Raw genomic sequence first — 13,845 nt, 5'->3', positions numbered from 1 at the left:
AAGGCTTTTTCAGGAAGATTTGAAAGTTTTAAAACACATTAACAAGGAAGTTACTGTTTATTTTGTAAAATGCATATTTCAATAACTGCCAGATATAGATAATTTATTTCTGTAAAAGATATTAAAGCATCACATTTTCCTCCAGCAAAAAGTACAAAATAGAAGCAGTATGAATGAAATCCACCTTGTGAGTCACATAAGTGCTAGTCTAGATCATTATAATACATGAGGAGTTGTCTGAACTTTGCTGCTGCATGGCAAGCCCTTCCACACATTTCCACACATTGTGCTTAAGCAGGACACATATGGATCTGTAGACCAAATGAATACAATCCAAGCACAAAGTTTGCTCAAACTAAGCACTACTCCTTTTATGACAGTGTGAAATATCTGAGGTTTTCAGTCAACTTTGCTTGCCCTGACTGAAAGGACTGAAGCATGGGTGATGCCCCATAGACATGGTCTCACACAAGGAGGCTTCTTGCAGTGTAAAGGAGCTTAGAGTTCATTGCAGAGCACTGTTTTTCCCTTTGTGCTGTTTATTATCATTTTCATCAAACAGAGATAAAGTTTTTCAAACAAAGTGGGAGTACTTGGGTTTGTATATTTTCGGTCTTTTGGGGACAGTGTCAGCTAGAAGAGGAGCTTCACTGTATTGAGGCTGCTACTGAGGGTTATTGAATGAAAAGTCTATATTGTATTTGTCTGTTCTTTATGTCCTGATTTATCATGAACATGCACTCTGGCAATCTGTATCTGTCCTTCCACTTCTGTCCTTCCATAGAAACACCATTTCTATCAACAAAGTTTTCCTTTCACAAAAGTTTACTTAAAGGTTGCAAACAACCTTTTTTGAATAGTTCCCAAAGCCTAACTGGGATCCCCTGCTCTCTACATATACTTACAGGACTGGAGGCAACGCTCTCAGTATTTCTAAGCAGCCCTATTCACTTTCCAGGAAACACCATTCCTATTGAATTGCAACTGTTGCTTAAATAATATTCACTTCCATATTTCTTCAGATGCATAAGAAACAGACATGTCATAGGATTTTAGTTATTTCTGACTCCACAATAGAATTATCTAAGCTATTTGGAGAGGCATTTCTTGGAACTTTAAAGAAAATATTTTATTAAGTCCATAATGATTTAGGTCCTCTTTAAGTTATTTAGCAGCAGAGAAGAAAACAGAGGCAAAGCAAAATTACAAGGCCTAGAAACACTTTGAGGTTTCATAACTATGGCCCCTGCAAAATCTGAGTCGTCTTCAAAGGTCTGACCTACTGGATACTACTTCCTCTGTACTGGTATGCCTGGAAAGAAAGCTTTTTCACAAGAGCCTCCTCAGAGAAACAGCATGCCTTGGCAAGGGTCTTGATCAATGTGACAAATAACATGGTACCAAGATCATACTGGAACAAGACCCCACACATCAACTTCAATGCTTTTCAACTGATTTATTAAAGACCCCTTCATGCCTTTTAAGATTCAGAGAGATGGTATACCTGTTTCCCTAATGGTACTTCTGTCCCTTGTTTAGAGTCTATAAATTTCCAAATTTGTAGGTATCCAAATAGATTTATAATAGATGGAAATTCTTTTCTATTAATTAGGCATCCAGTAATGCATGAACATGAGCATCTAACAGGGGAATTTGGATTCCACACAAAGGAACCAGGCACAAAATCTTTTGTATAATATATACACCTGATTAGAAGCCTTTGCAATATCCTACCTAGAATGCAATATATGATTTTCTGATTTACTTGCCTTGATCCCTCTGTGTGAAAATGTAGTTGAGGTAGAAATACCACAACCCCCATCAAATCTAGGAAAGTATTCATAGATTTTTTTTCTAATGGAATACACAAAACACCTTGATAGTAAGACACAAAACAACAAGGAAGTTATAAGAAGAGAGTATTAGCTACCCATGATTTTCCAAAATGACGCCAATTATTGGAATAGTGTGGTGAGAGTCTGACTGAAGTCACAGAGTCACTGATGATTTTTTTGGGATGAAAGGTGGTAGGAATATGCTAACAAGGAACCAGATTTCTTGGTTATAGCTATAATCAGTTTTTAAATAGATGGAAATAAATATGATGAAAATGTTTTAGGCCAAGGAAAATTAACTTGTTAATGACTCCTGCATAAGAGTTAATATAGGCTGTTTCTAAAATTGACATTGCAAAACAAGGATATGTATTCATGCCACTTCAACCACTTCAGAGAGGGAAAACAGAACTTCTGTCAAAGAAAAGGCACTGAATTTAATAATCTTTTTTAGCTTTACATTAGATAAACTTCAACTGAGAGCTTTTAAATCCTTTAGTGACAGTAAAACATATGTCTGCCTATTAAATGAACAGTCCCCATATATATTATTATAAATCATTCATATATTTTCATGCTTTATATCATCCAATATATTTGGAAAAACTCTGCATACTTCAACATTCTGTGTAACAGAAATTCCCCACAGATTTCTAAAATAAGTGTTTAATGTAACTGAGAGCAGCAAATGGAATCTCCTCTAGGCACTCTGGATTAAATGAAACAGCAATGTTTTCCATGGGGAATTTTTTAACTCCAAACCTGAAAGCTTTATTACTACAAAAGAAATGTAATTAACACTGTATATTTATAACCAATAGCACCTTGAGGACTTCAGATGGCCAGAACTGTGTTGTTTCACCTCTTCTACATACAGCTAGTACTTAACTTGGAGGAACCAAAGACTGACATAACTGGCCAAGGAAGAATCCACTTTAGTTCATGTCACCAAACCTGGGACTGTCGCCACTCTTGCCAGATCTGAATATAGTAAATCACTTCAGTCCTTGCATTCAGCTACAACTGAGCTGGTAGAGCAAGGAAATAAAGCCCCCTAAAGAGGTAACTAGAGATAATTTTTTTTTCCTTCTTGTTAGAAATGAGGCAAAGGGAAGAGGGATTTTAAACTGGAGATGCTTAATCAGCACTTTTTTGACAGGGGGCCAATTTCAGTATTATAAGGCAGCATAAAGAGATTTGCACAACGATAAAAAAGGTTATAAGTGGGCAGATTTAAGAAACAACTGAGTTCTAATTGCAGGATGCCTACTCTACATTACTTTTGACATTACTAAAACTAAGAAATTGGTGTTTTAAAAAAAGCCCACATTTTCTTCAATAAAGACATAAATGCACTCTTCTAAATAATGTTTTGAGTGCTTTTGATCCTGTCAAAAGCCTTCTCACATTTATCACGTGTAATTTCATGAGGATCTTTGACAGAATATTTTGTTGAGAAAGACTTATATGTCTGACCTTGATGCAATACTAGATTTTCTGTTTGTTAACTTTTCTTCTCTTTGTGACAGATTTTGGAATCTGGGGCAAAAATTTTTGATTAATTCAGTGATCTTTTCTTGCTGAGTTCTGAGCCTTGATTGACAGGTGAGTCACTTTGTGTAAACCACTTACATGAATCCTGGTTACCTTTATTGCAGCCATCTGTTTTGACTCTGTACTAGGTGGCTCAGCTTCATTCAGATCACAGAGATCAGAACCTAACTGATTTCCTAGAGTGTGCATATCAATTGAATTACTCCATTTAGCGCATTGTGTTTGAGGTAACCTTAATGCTACACAACTAATTTTGGCTTGTCTAATGGTCACTATCAAGGAAAAAGTTCATTTTAATTTATGGTGGCAGTAATAAAGAAGTCCAGATGACCTGAAGGATTCCTTATCATCACGGCATTGACGCAGTGATTCGCATGATGCCTGAAAACCCAAAGGTGGATCTGAGGTAGAAGTGTAGAGTGCATCCATCCCAAAGACAAAATATTTTCACCACCCTTCAATGGAGTAGGAAGAAAAAAATAAGGATGGTATGGAGGGAGGCCTGAAGGAAGAAGACTTCCTAAGTGCAAAATTTTCTTGATAGGCAAATCGATTACCTCTAAAGGAGCAACTACAGAATTTCCAGCAAGCTTGTGCAACTGTGTTGATGTTATCTTATGGTCAAAAACCTGTGATTGCAAGAAGCTCTGCCAGTGTGAATTAATGTAATAATTTAGTTTGGATGCAGAACTGCTTCAAAATATGGTGCCTGACTGATGAAAAAGATAAGTGCTATAATGTGGATTTCTGCACCTTATTTTTTAAGAATTCTAAAGTGTTGAATGACTAGAAGACATGTTGTCACAAATACTTGTACAAATCCAAAAGTGAATTTCAACTCCACTAAGCGTTTTGAAAAAAGAGATTAGGAAATTGAAGGTTTTGTTTGGGATTGCTATTAAAATTCAATCTCTGTGGGTTTCAGCATATCACTCTACTGCTAAATAATTTGCTATTTTTGTGGTCTGATTGACAGACAATTTCAGAGTAGGGAGAGTAGGGGATGCAGGATTGCGTTAAAATAAACCAAAACGCTAGATCTGACTAGGTGGTGTAGACATTTGTATTTGCAGTCTGTAGTTTAGAATGTTTATCTTTTCATGAATGTGACTTAGTAGGAAATTAACTTTTCCTTTAGAGACCAATTTTTGCACAAGGTTTAAGCAAATAGGGCCTTTATTAATCGTCCCTTTCTCTGTAATATTCTGCTTTCAATTCAGTAAAATCCCTCTGTGCTTTCAGAATGCTGAAGATTAAGTAACTCTAGTTTTGAAAGTGAATTTTTTTTCTGATATTAGTGGAAAGGTGTTGCATGTTTCCAGGCACGCTGGTAATAAATATACCTCCATATTGATTTCTTTAGCATAGATATATGTGGTATGTTAGTGAATGGTCTTATTAATATTCATTAAATTCTAAATAGCTCTCTTTTTAATGTATCTATTTAGGAAATGAATAATTCATGCATGTATAGGAAGCTCAGTGCTGTCACTTACAGCATAGACCTTTGCTGATCTAAGGAGGTGTTTGAACTGAAGGACACTCTAAGATGTGCAAAGCAATTGAAACATTGAGCACTGCTCAGCTTCTTACCACCAAGGACATTTTTTTATCTTGAAATTTCACTGACTCATCACTCTTGTTATAGCACACATTCTCAAATTCCTTTAGAGGAATCAGACATATAATTTTAATATAAATTCATACTTTACAAAAGCTGAAACAGCTGTGACATGTTCATTATATAAAAGGAGTTTGGGCCATTTGGTAAGGCTTCTTGCCCACATATGTGTTGGTGAATGATGAGAACTCTGGTTTTGGAGAGAAGGCAAGGCTTCTATACATGCAAGCTTCTATCACAGAGGGTTTGCATCATAGCAGACATTCATTTTAGTCCTGCCTTAGGCTTTGCACGTCTCTTGCACTAGGTCCTCATTTCTCAGTGTTCCAGAAACCCAGGTCTTGCATTTAGTTGCCATGCCTAGAACACACAGCTTATGTATTTGCTACTGGTATTTACACCTATACAATGTATTGTAAGACTTTTTCCATATTTGTGTATCAGGATGGGCCAAAACTGTAGTTGGTTTCTGGCTGTATAAGTGATTGGCTTAAGTGATTAAGATTAATTGTATGTAGGTCATAGAACTATAAAGTCATTTAGGTTGGAAAACATCTCTAAGATCATTAGGTCCAACTAATCCAGAACTGTCATGTTCTCTAGTAAACCATGTCCCTAAGCACCATATCTACTCATATTTTAAATACTTCCAGGAATGGTGGCTCAAGCACATCCCTGAGCAGCCTGTTCCTACCTGAGAGAAGGCACCAACCCTCACCTCACCGCAGCATCATCTGAAGCAGTTATAGAGAGTGATAAGGCCACACTTGAGCCTCCTTTTCACCAGGCTAAACAATCCCAACTCCCTCATCTACTCCTTGTCAGACTTTTGCTCCAGACCCCTCACCAGCTTCATGGCCCTTCTCTGGACCTGCTCCAGCACCTCAATGTCTTTCTGGTGGTGAGGGGCCAAAAATTGGACACAGAATTCAAGGTGCTCACCTTGAATTCAAGCCTCACCAGTGCCATGTACTGTGGGACAATCATGGCCCTGGTCTTGCTGGCCACACTATTCCTGATACAAATCAGGATGCCATTGGCCTGCTTGGCCACCTGGGCACAAGCTGGATCATGTTTAGCCATCTGTTGGGCAGCATCCCCAGGTCTTCTCTCCCAGGCAGCTTTCCGGACACTCTTTCCTAGATCAACACTCACTGATGAGCCTGGTTACATCCATTTGCCCCTCCAAATTAATTTCAATGAGCCATGTTACTATTCCCCCTTGACACAGTTGCACCCTGTCTGTCACCAGCAGGACTATTGTCATGCAAACCAACCCATAATAAAAAGACCTTCAAATTATATGGAGTTATGATCAATAACACACTACTCATGACTAATCATTTGTAACGCAAAGGTGCTAAAATCTGTTAATGCTTCTATGACAAAATTAACATTATGTAATATATTGATATCTGACTTTATTTGGAATAAATTTACCTACTTCTTTGAGGTCTTCTTATACATTTTCTCTTTTCTTATTAAAGCAACAGTCTCAATTAGGCTTCAAATGCCAAAGTGAAGAGTCCAATGTAAAATATACAGAAAATATAAATGTCCTGGTTTCTTTCTGTACTTAGAGTCAGTGAGGCTACAGTATGAAAGGGCAATAAAAAGGTCATGTCAAGAACACCTAAGGCACATAACTACCCTCTTCACAAGGTTATAGAGAGATTAAAAAGCTCTGCAATGTTTTTTTTTCTTCTCAGCAATGCCTCATTCATGGTATACTTTCCTATATTTTTTGTCTTGATGTGCCTCCAGGACTTGTGTCCCTTTCTGATTAGCTTGAACACAGGACTTTATTTAAAATGAAATATTCCCCTATTCCTCTTAGAAGACTTAAAAGACAGATCACAGACAGAAATGTCCAGTTATCTGGACTGTAATGAAACTATGTGAGATTGAAGGAAGAAAGGAATGTTTTGTGGTCTGAACTGAGGAACACTTTTAATATGAGTCAAATAAGACAATTTGACCTTTATTAAAAAGTGTTGAAAATTTTTTAAAGCTATGTTTTATAAGGTGAAAAATCAGAATTCTACAAAAATATTGAGATTTACAATGGAAAAAAACACAAGATATACAAAAAACATATCTTTCCATTTTACACTGTTGAGGGAAGAAAGTAGCCATCAATGTGTGTGTTTGATACCTGGTCCCTTTTTTTTTACTATTGAAAGCAGTTACTTTAATGATAGCTCATGCAATTAAACAATGTTCCATTCACTCTTGCCATACAGAATATTAGAAAATGTCTGTGCCATGTGGATTTATCTATGCTCTTTCTTAAATATGGCTTGCTCACACACACAATCATAGTAGAAAAATTTCTTCAGTAGTTTTCCTTTTGAGTGTTCAGGGAAAAACTTCAGCTTTGTCATTTATGCTTAATCTGAAGAGAGCTGCTTTTCATGTTTAATGAGCAAGACTTCTATGCCAATTTCAAATGTTTGTAATCTAGATGTGCTTTGAGAATAAATGAATTAAAAGAATAATGGTCATGTTTAAGTAAAATAAGAAGACCAAATTTATAATAGGATAAAACTAATTTCATGTACACAGAACAAGAAAAAGAATGGATTTCATCTCTTTATCTCTGAAAAGAAGGAGAGAAAGAAAGGGAAAGGAGCACTCCAGAATACCTCCAGCATTCTTGTACTTGTGGTTTAATAAACAAAAATGTTTATTAATCAGTCCTTTGAAGGCATATCCCTTAATTTGTCTCAAAACTGCCTCCTTCTATTGTGCTATACAAAGAAAATCCTTTCTGTGACATTAGTGGTGGGCTCAGAATGCCTCCAGCAGTCCTTACACAGATTTCCAGCTATATGTAGATATGCTCTGTGTTATGGCTCTTTGAATTTTTTCTCGCAAAAAAAAAAAAAAAAATCATGTTTATCCTGATATTTATTTCATTTCTGTCAGCTTTTTAAGAGTGAGACCAGGATGGAAATTCACATGGAACCTCCATTGTAAGGATCAGAAATTGAATTGATAATCATAAAGTTAAAGTTCTCCTGGGCAGCTGAAGTGCAAGATGATGTCCAGGAGTAACCTTGTTTCCTAGATGAAGATAGAGCAAGAGATTTTTTTTCCTGAAACCACAAGAAGTTTGATAAAAATAGTGTGACAGTTCTGTCATGTTGCACAAAGAAACGACATTGCAGAAGGCACTTACCCCTAAAAGAATTATATTAATTTGACTTTGGAATATCTGTAGAAACTATTGCAATAATAATGCAATGTCAAATTATCCTGGGGGAATTTCTATTGCAACTCAACTGAAAACTTTTGGCAGATCATTAGAGGCTTTCAAAAAGAAATCTGACCACTGTGCCTTATAACACAGTGCTGCAGAAAGCAAACTAGCTAGGCAAAGCCAGAGAAGTACTACAGAGGGAAACATCATCTGCTAGCTTCATCAATAGTGCCTAATTGGTCATATGAGATAGAATCAAAGTGTTTGTTTCACTGTTGCTAATTGCCTCATTTCATAGACAGTCTGAGTTTTGCCCTCTTACAGTTTTGATATTGCTGTATGTGTACAATAGCTGATTAAAATAGAAATACCTGGCTCTGCAGCGATTCTGGGGAAAAAACCCTGGACAGTCAGTGCATTTCATTATTATTTTTTAGTTCTCAGTATATATTGTTCACCAGACAAGGATCAGCACAAGAGGCTGGTCTGTTGTGTAAAAGAGTGTGGCACCACATTATGACTAATGCATGGTGGAGCTGAGTCCATAATAATTTGTTGCCCTAGTTCAGCCTGGCCAGCTAGAAAGACTAAAGAAAAAAGATTGCTTTGCAGTTTGCATTTATGGTATGCATAGCTGAGAAGCACACAGGTGACTTTGAAAGACCCCAAATGCTGGGAGTCTGGTTTAGCTCTGACCCAGGGTCTCCACTATTGCTGCCGAGGACAGAACTCTTACTGCGCTATGAACATGAAACGCCTTGGTTTCTTGTCTTGAATTGCAAACTAAAACCAGGGAAAGAGCAAACAAGGGAGAGAGACATTCCTCCCTGACCGACTGCTAAAAAAGTAGTGCATCTCATGCTTTCAGCTCACAGAGAGATGCCACAAAATTCGACAACTTATTTGCTGCTTACATCTTGTAGAAGCAATTTGCATTCTGTCATGTTCTCTCACACATGGTGTTCAAAACAATTAAAAGAAAATTGCACCCATTTTGCTCAGTGTAGCAGGCTGAAAATTTCAAAGATGAGAAGCACTTCTCAGCATGACTAAACTGTGAAGTGTTTTTGAAAATAAGGTTTTTAATGATAATTGACATTAAAACCTTTATTTTCTAATACATTTCACAGTTTGTGCTTGTCGAGAAGTGCATGTTTTCTTTGAAACTTTCTCCTTGCCACACTGAGCAGAAGTGATACGTTCTCCTTAAAATGAAAACCAGTGATCCTTTTTTGTTGCTTTTTATGTATTGAAAAAATTACTATCCAAGGCTTACAAGAAACTTTCTTAACTTTCCCCCCAATGTCTCATGTTAACATTCATCTGGGTAGCTGTAAAACAGAAAACAGAGAGCAAGTCTTATACAGACAGCAGCGCAACTCCTTTCAAGTACCTGAGAGAGGAAAATCCTCACTCCATAAATATAACTTAGGTAGCATGTATAAAAATGCCATTCTTTTCCCTCCCTTCAGCCAACAGCCTTCCCTCTTGGCAGTTCTGTGATCAGCACTGTACGCTAACAGAATAAATGAAAAATCAATGAAAATGAAGAAATGTTATGGTATGTTTTGCAAATGAGACTACTGATTGGTTTGGGAGGAGGATTTGAGACTCAAAAGTGTCAGCTTGCACAGGTGAACTGAGGTTCATGGGTAGGGAATTGTTTCAGCAACAAGGCTCATGATTAATGCCTTCTGTACATAGTGAGGCTTGATAGCACAAGACAGAAATAAACTCCTATTATCAATAAAAATAAATAATTTTGCAGCAAAAAAACATGGAGGAGAGGAGGACATCTCTTTGGGCTTTTTAACAAAACATTGAATGATCTCCATGAATTAAGCAACTCCTTTTGGGAATGAGAACACAGAAACAGGCATTCCTATTCCCCAATAAGTTACCTCGAACAGGTGTTCATTTCTGAGAAGAAAAACCTAAAAGAAAATTACTGGGTAAAATACATTTTGTTACATGTGGACAACACAGGGAACAAACGCTGAAATTTATGGAAATTTTAAAAATTAACTTTTCACAGTTGTGGAGGTCAAGAGTTCTGTTGCTCCACAAGAGTGAAAATATCACTAGAAACATATTTAACTAATCAAAACCAGTTCACTGTTTTTACATTTTCCTTTTGCTTTTCCCTCCTTTCCATCCTCCTAATAGATGTTAAGAAAAGCATAAAGTGAGAGAACCAATATTTCATCTCTCTTCAGTAATTTTCTGCAGGACTTGAGTTGTAAGTAAGGATTGAATCTTGATTTCTTCATGAAAGATAAATGGATATTTTTTTAAAATTTCTGATTTAACCCTAATTATAGTTTTTTAATAGTTAGGTGTTCTGCTTCTGTTATTAATCCAATATATTATAACTCCAAGTGCTGAGGTTCCTGGAGGTTTTACTTCCTTTGTGTAAAACATTTTAATATTCTATTAGTAGTGTACAAGCCTATTGGCATAATAGTTGAGAACTGAAAATTACCTTTTGGCTTTTTCATTGAGTTCAAACAGTGAATATGGAAGATTACAACACATGGTCGATAAGCAAAGATTTTCCTTTCGCATGCAAGGAAGGTAATGATATCACCCATCCATTTTACATAGTAGGGGAAAAAAATCACCCTTTAGTCTATCTTCTGTATATATGTGATGCAGATTTTAGCTGCATTTAGCCACAGCTTAAGTATTTTTTCAAGTGGTAATTAAGTCCATTCCCTTGCCATGAACAATATTGTCTGTATCTGAGTCATTCTTTCCATTTCTGTCCAACTGTTTCACAAAACTCACATGACTAGAGTTTCTGCGCTATGCTAGGCAATCTTTTTCCGTGCTTAACTATCTGTTAACTGTTTTTTGTGATTTCTGACTCAAATCTCTTCACAACTTCTTTGAACATATTTCTGTCCTCTTTAAAGCAATTTTCATGCATTTGTAGACTCTTAAAATTTTTCTCTTCTGACTTTTCAAAATTAAATCAACTCAATTCGTAACCTCTTACTTCATCGAAAACTTTCACGTTCTCTTTGCTTTTCAAACTCTCCTGTCTTTCCTGCAGAGAAAGTCAGTATCTTTTTCAAGTATGGGATCCTGGCTATGCATACTGGACCAGCTTAAGACTCAGTATCTCTTATGTCCATATGCTATAATGTTTTATTTTGTTCCTTAGCTTTTCTTAATTTGGTTTCCACATATTTATATCATCCTTCTATTGTTCTGTATTGTAATGTAGCCTTGGGTCACTGCTGTGTGCATTTCATTAAGGTACGTCATGTTAATAAAGATCTCACAAGTTTATTATTGTGATATATTGTGATATATAATTATAGATTAAATGTAAAGGGAAGTCACACTTTGGTACTGGTAGCAGCTAGATGCTTGACTTATCTAGTTATCTCTTGATATTGTTGAGGTTAGCAATATTAGTTGCCCAGCCAGGAGCTAAGCTGTACACAACCACTTGCCTACTCTCCCCTGGTGGAAGAGGGAGAGAATCTGAAGAGTAAAATTGAGAAAACACATCGGTTGAGAGGAAGACAGTTAAATAGATAAAGTAAAGGCTGTGAATGCAAGGAAAGCAACACAAGGACTCTATTCACCAATTCCCATGGGCAGGCAGGTGTTCAGCCATCCTCAGGAGAGCAGGGCCCCATCATGCACAGTGATGACTTGAGAAGACAAACGCCATCACTACGAATGTTTTCCCCTTCCTTCTTCTTCCCCTGTGCCTAAATACTGAGCATGACGCCATATGGTGTGGAGCACCCCTTTGTCATGTGGGGTCTGTTCTGGCTGTGTCCCCTCCCCTCCCAACTCCTTGTGCTCCACTCCTCACTGTTGAGACACAGAAAAGGCCTTGACTCTGTACAAGAACTGCTCCGTGGAAACAAAAACTTCCCTGTGCTAACAACATTGTTTTCTGCACAAACCAAAAACACAGCCCCATACCATCTACCATGAAGAAAATTATCTCTACTCCAGACAAAATAATCACAAATACAGATTATTCACATTTGATTATTGTTTAATTTACCTGTGCACATGACAGAAGCTTTGCTTCATTTGTCAAATTATTCAATGAATTTATGAAATATAATTAATGAATTAACACATAATATTATGTATTAAAAGATAAATCAGTCTTCAGATTCTTATTCTTTTTTCTTTTCATTGTTTCCTTTTAACTCACTGAGGTAAGAAAGATGGGAGCTTATCTGTGTGGTTGATACCCGTCCTAACTATTTGAGAGAAGAACTAGGGCCAGCTTTGTGTTCAGTAACTACTATGTCCATTTCCCTTGTTACTTTTTCAGAGTATGCCAGTATTTCTGATTTTACTTCGGGGATGACTCCGGTGACAAAGAGGTGTGAACTCCAGAAAGATGTCTGTGTAAGAGGATGAAATGACTCAGAAAAATGTGACATTTCAAATGTTACAGTCTGTGTAAAGCGGGCATCAAACAAGCAGGACTTTGAGTCTCTGCTTTGGCTAGACTGCACTCTCACTGATCAGCAACTCCCCATCCATGCAAGGGGCAACGTCCTGGGAATCTTCCTCTTAACAATGCTAAAAGAAATCTATAATGCACACTCTTAACATTCCTCAGATGTAAATATTCTTGGAGTGTTAGTAAAAGATTTTTATTAAAGTGTAAGGTCTGAATGACTTGTAAGAAGAGAAGGACTTAATCAGAACCACATTTACTACAGACACACAGACAGTCTTGTTTAATTAGCACTATTCTAATATTGCTTAAACACTGAGCTTGAACTCAGATCACCTCTTTTTGGGGCTGAAAACATAGCTAAGATTTTTTTCCTCATTTTTGCATGAGGCAAATACATGGAATTCAACTTCTGTGTTTGTGACTGTAACTATATTGGTTAATAGTGTATGTTTACAGGACAACAAAGAAATTCTGTATCGGACACTAAATGATACAGAGAGTTTACAGTGATTTGAAAGGACTGCTTTTTATTTGCTATATTTTTTAAAACACATTCCAGTTGAAAAGGTATTTTCCTAGAATTTTCAAAAGAGTCTCAGTCTTGATTGGGTTATAGAAAATGTCTTGAATAGAGAAATAGCTTTCTTTTAGAAGAATATTAGCATTGTTACTCCAAAAGTTACTCAAAGTGTAACTTTTGGAACCAAACTAGGTAATCTTTATGGACAAAAGTCATTACATCAAGTTTGTGCACTTTCTTGTTGGCATACTCCAGAAATCCCAATGGATCTGCTCTTGATTTTTTCCTCAAAAAACGGAAAGTAAAATTGAGCCATATTTTTTAATATTGTTTATGTTCATGAAATAAAAATTAAGTCAGTTGGCATATATTTACTTGAAGATGCTCTTACATAAGAGGATTCCATGTGTGTGCTGTTTTTTGTATTGCTGGAGGTTTTTACTTTTTTTCTGTCTAAATCAGAAGCCAATTATGTTAATTACACAATTTTTTGTAGGTTATGATACTACTCAAAATTAGGAAATAATAAACCTAAACAATCCAGGCTCTAGCAACAGATAAATATGATAAATAGATAAATAAATAATTTTTGAAACCCACAGAAGAATATATATTTTTAGATGAATTATCAAAAGCAATTGGCTGGAGTACAATGAATGCTTTTTACTG

Source organism: Fringilla coelebs (genome assembly GCF_963513975.1).
Source record: "Fringilla coelebs genome assembly, chromosome: 1".
In the NCBI taxonomy this organism is placed as follows: domain Eukaryota; kingdom Metazoa; phylum Chordata; class Aves; order Passeriformes; family Fringillidae; genus Fringilla; species Fringilla coelebs.
The sequence above is the reverse complement of the archived record's forward strand: the minus strand, read 5'-3'. Positions refer to the sequence as shown.